Raw genomic sequence first — 5,441 nt, forward strand, 5'->3', positions numbered from 1 at the left:
GTTACATGATGGGCAAAAAGTCTGAGACATCCAAAATCCTTGTAACAAGAGTAAATGAACTTATTCTATCTTTTGCTCATTTTGAATAATTTCAGATATTTCAGATTTCATTAAACTTGAATATGTATCTCTAATCGTTCAATTTCGAATAGATTTCGTATATATACGGTTGATCTGTTAGGTTATGACTACTGGTAACCAATCATAAAATATTTTTAAGATATATTAAATCCTTCTCTTCAAGGGTTTACTGTGTGTGTGTGTGTGTGTGTGTGAGAGAGAGAGAGAGAGAGAGAGAGAGAGAGAGAGAGAGAGATGAACATATGTGCTCGTATATATTCAATACTTAGTAGCTATGTTAATTACATCATTCATTAAATTGTCTCTGCAAAAGACAACCGTGATGCTTATATATATATATATATATATATATATATATATATATATATATATATATATATATATATATATATATATCCTCAGAGAAAGATGTTTAGTCTATCTATCTATCTATCTATCTATCTATCTATCTATCTATCTATATATATATATATATATATATATATATATATATATATATATATATATATATTTATAGATAGAAATATATAGAGAATAAAAATCTTTCTCTAATAAGGATATATATATATATATATATATATATATATATATATATATATATATATATATATATTTATATATAGATAGATAGAAATATATAGAGAGAATAAACATCTTTCTCTAATAAGGATATATATATATATATATATACATATATATATATATATATATATATATATATATATATATATATATATATATATAGATAGATAGATAGATATATAAAGACTAAACATCTTTCTCTAATAAAGATTAAAAAAAATGAATAACCTTGACACCCAACTTTCCCATCGTATACCAATAACTTCCATTACCCTGAGAAAGGAAATACTGTAAACATAAAAACATTTCGGGCAAACAACAGCTGCAGGAAGGCCGACCCCCTTTGGGATCCTACGGACATATCCTTCTACGAGTCCTCTGTGGAACGGGGACGCGAAAAAGAAGAAAGAGCAACGGCAGTTGGCAGGATCCAAGGTAGGACCAAGCGACCGGATGTCAAGGTGTACAGGACTGAGTAGGACATCCACAATGAGTCGCGCCCGCATCTCCTTGCCAAGGCGAGTTACTTACTCATTGACAGTGAGTCATGCGGTGATTAGCGACGTGAAATTGTTTTGGAGAGTAAGCGAGCTATGAGGTATACTGGGTAACTTGAAATTAGGAAGGAAAATTATAATTTGACGCAAAAAGTCGAAATATTGGAAGAAAATTTGACGTAAAAAGTAGAAATATTGGAAGAAAATGTGACAAGTCAAAATATTGGAAGAAAATAAGTAATTTCCTTTACCATTATTATTACTAGGGACTTCCTTCTCATCCAACATCTTTAAGCCTTTACTTCATCGTGCAATTGTAGGGTACCCCCAAGTTGCAGCTGGCCACTGGCCTTACAGGCCCCAACGCCTAGATATATAGCCCATATTCATGAAACTAAAAGCTGCAACCCTAATTGGCTATAATAAAACAATTGGCAAGAACGGGAAAAGCATTTCAAAGCACAAGAAAAATGGAGGAGTAAAGAATAAATTATATAATGTAAAATGATGAAATATAATACAGAGGTAAATAATCATGTTAATTAGATTAGTAACACATAAAATATGACCTGGTCAACAAAGAGACATTTGCACAAAGTTAGAAGTTCCACTGATTCAACTAATTGTAGCCTATCAATTAATAATAAAGGGAAAATCACACAAGAATTTGGCCACAACGAGATATTGAATACATTTGAAGGTCAATAATAATCATGAGAAAACTATACAGAAATATAAAGTAAATAAAAACTATTTACGAGACCTCCTTTACACTACTATATCTCCAGGAGTATGAATACCCATATTTGTAAAGTATAGAATATCAATACACATGCTTAATTAATAAAGTATATTAATAGTTTTTAGTAAAAACGAGACTAAAGGTAAAAGGGACAAGATATAAGCCGTAAATGATTCCCCACTTCTCACTACAATTTTACAAGATTTTTCAAATATGTCCTTTTTTCCCTTCTTTTTTTTTTTTTTTTTTTTTTTTTTAATTGGCGAGGCAAATCACTAGTCTTCAACAGGTACTCTCGAAGGACAATATAAACAGAATCGGGAAGTAAGTGGCAGTCATTTGATCTTTGGCGCTGCTGATTACCTTCACCACTCGTCCAAGCATGACAAATATAAAATGACAGTTAATTTCAAGTCTATTATACTTATAAGTTTTATAAAAGTCGTTTCATCTTCCGTCATGAAAGATGAACGCTTCCCGACTCTGTGAAAACAATAGTTTAAAAGCCGTTCATGAATGGCAGAAGCAAGGGACAGTGACATTGCCCTATCAAACAGGACAATGCCCTAGAGAATGAACATACACACATGATCAGCGCCAAAGCCCCCCTCTCCACATAAGCTAGGACCAAGGAGGACCAGACAGTGGCTGATCATGACTCAGCAGATAGACATATAGGCTCTCCCAAACCCCTCATCCTCATCTCACAAGGAAGGTGAGGTTGCAGTAACCAAAGAAACTAACGAGTTTGAACAGGACTCGAACCCCAGTCTGGCGATCACCAGTCATGGACGTTACCACATCCGCCACCACAACAGTTTAAGTGAAAACTATACTCTTGAATACTGTAGTTAGTAAACAACAGAAAAATTTACCCTTGAAGTCGTGTAAATAATAAGTATTCGGAAAACTAAGAAACCAATAGATATATTTTAAAACAATCAGGAAGATCAATTGAATTCTGAACGTATTATATCTGATAATATGAGAGGCAAGTCGCGTGTATTCAAGATTATTCGGTGGATATTAAATATATAATCAGCTTATTGCAAATGCATCTATGCGAGTGCAAATGATGAGCTCTGCGTAGGTGCAGGATGCTGCTAATATTGGGAACTATTCTGTACTATTCCTAGAGGATGTTGCATAAGATTTTCATAATTTTGACCGTCATTTGCATTCAGATCTTCGTAGATTGTCCAATACTGTTCGTAGCATTAGACATGTAGTTAATTCTAAGTCTTGCCTTCTCCATCATAAGGCTCAGATATATATATATATATATATATATATATATATATATATATATATATATATATATATATATATATATATATATATGTATATATATATGAGAGAGAGAGAGAGAGAGAGAAAAGAGAGAGAGAGAGAGAGAGAGAGAGAGAGAGAGAGAGAGAGAGAGAGAGACTGTCCATTCTGTAGGCTACATAGCATCAGACATGTTAATTCTAAGTCTTGCCTTCTCCATCATAAGGCTCAGATATATATATATATATATATATATATATATATATATATATATACTATATATATATATATATATATATATATATATATATATATATATATACTATATGAGAGAGAGAGAGAGAGAGAGAGAAGAGAGAGAGAGAGAGAGAGAGAGAGAGAGAGAGAGAGAGAGAGAGGAGCGCTCCAGTTATAGTGGGGGCAAGAAGAAAATGGGAGGTGCAGTAGAACCACATCGCTTCCTCTCGATTGCGACAAAGTTAGTGTCTGGAGGGTGGAGACGTAACAAATACTCTTTCGAAAGATGAGTTACGATATTTCGACGCCTTTGAAATAAACAAATGCTAAAAGATCAAAGGGAGACGGTAAACGATTTTACAATAAGTCCTAAAGGATTTAATTCATACATGAGATTTGTCAAAATAAATGCCCAGGTGTGTAAAGGGGGCTGGCTATGGTTGAGGAAGCTTTCAACTTATATCATTCATTAATAATTCAGCAGCTTCAGTAAAAAGAAACCTCAGAGAGAGAGAGAGAGAGGAGAGAGAGAGAGAGAGAGAGAGAGAGAGAGAGAGAGAGAGAGAGAGATATTCATGCAGATTTAGAGTTTATTAATTCAACTGATTTAAAGGAAAATGAAATACAAAAATCTATGGCACCATAAGTTAACCAAAATGACAATACGAAAGAAAAGGCTTAGAGTTCTGCCGATTTTGAATAAATACGGGTTTATTCCTCGCGAACAGATCATATTCTAACTTCAAATACGTTTTCGTATATTATGTGTAAGATAATACGGATGAAAATAATATATGAAACGTAACTCATTAACGTGACAACATGCTAAATACGTGAAATATCAATATCTTTGAAGAGTCAAACTGTATAATATTAAAAGCTGCAAAAATCTTATTCATTAAAAATTAAATAAAATACATCAATCAACAGGCATAATTACCAATTACTTTAATATTGCTTCAGGTATCTTTCTCACACGATATTCCCATGAAATAGCACCTCTCGTACCCTCAAGACATATAATCTCTCTCTCTCTCTCTCTCTCTCTCTCTCTCTCTCTCTCTCTCATCTCTCTCCTACATTGAAGATTTGGAGCAGCAGTTCGATGGAAAGAAATACACGATATACTGCATAAATTATCAATCGTTTGTAGTATATAAAGACCCATTCATAATTCATTCTCTCTCTCTCTCTCTCTCTCTCTCTTCTCTCTCTCTCTCTCTCTCTCTCTCTCTCTCTCTCTCTCTCTCTCTCTGTGTGTGCTACATTGAAGATTTGGAGCAGTGGTATAGATGGTAATAAATACAAAATACACAACATAAATTATCAATCGTTTGTAGTAGATAAAGACCCATTCATAATTCTCTCTCTCTCTCTCTCTCTCTCTCTCTCTTCTCTCTCTCTCTCTCTCTCTTCTCTCTCTCTCTCTCTCTCTCTCTCTCTCTCTCTCTCATAAAAAAGTTCCCTTTAAACTCCATCTCGCCGCGTACCATTCCCACGGTTGGCCCAGAAGAATCAGATCTCGGGGCTCATCAATGTAATGTGCAACTTCCTGTCAAGGATACATAAAAAAAGGGCGAAGTGGCATAAGCATCCTCCTTAAAGCATCTGGGAACGACTCGCGAATCCTGACCTCGGGTTGACACTGGTCTATTTCACCTGCGGTAATTTTTTTTTTCTTTTTTATGGTACGTGAAGGCGCACGGCCTTTTTAGACTGGAAAGTTGGCAGTGTACATACGTGCGTGCGTGTATATATAATTTCTCCTATATAGCACGTGTCTGGCTCTATATATATATATATATATATATATATATATATATATAAATATATATATATATATATATATTATTACTTGCTAGGCTGCAATCCTAATTGAAAAAGAAGGATGCTATAGAGCCCAGACATATATCTATTCGGCCACTCCCTGTCTGTCTAGTACGGGGTAGGAGTAGTCCTACCCTGGTGGAATGGGGAAGGGGTTCATTAGCTTATGTGTGCAAATCTATCTAAATAATTAATTATATAAACTT

Source organism: Palaemon carinicauda, chromosome 29 (genome assembly GCF_036898095.1).
Source record: "Palaemon carinicauda isolate YSFRI2023 chromosome 29, ASM3689809v2, whole genome shotgun sequence".
NCBI classification, from domain to species: domain Eukaryota; kingdom Metazoa; phylum Arthropoda; class Malacostraca; order Decapoda; family Palaemonidae; genus Palaemon; species Palaemon carinicauda.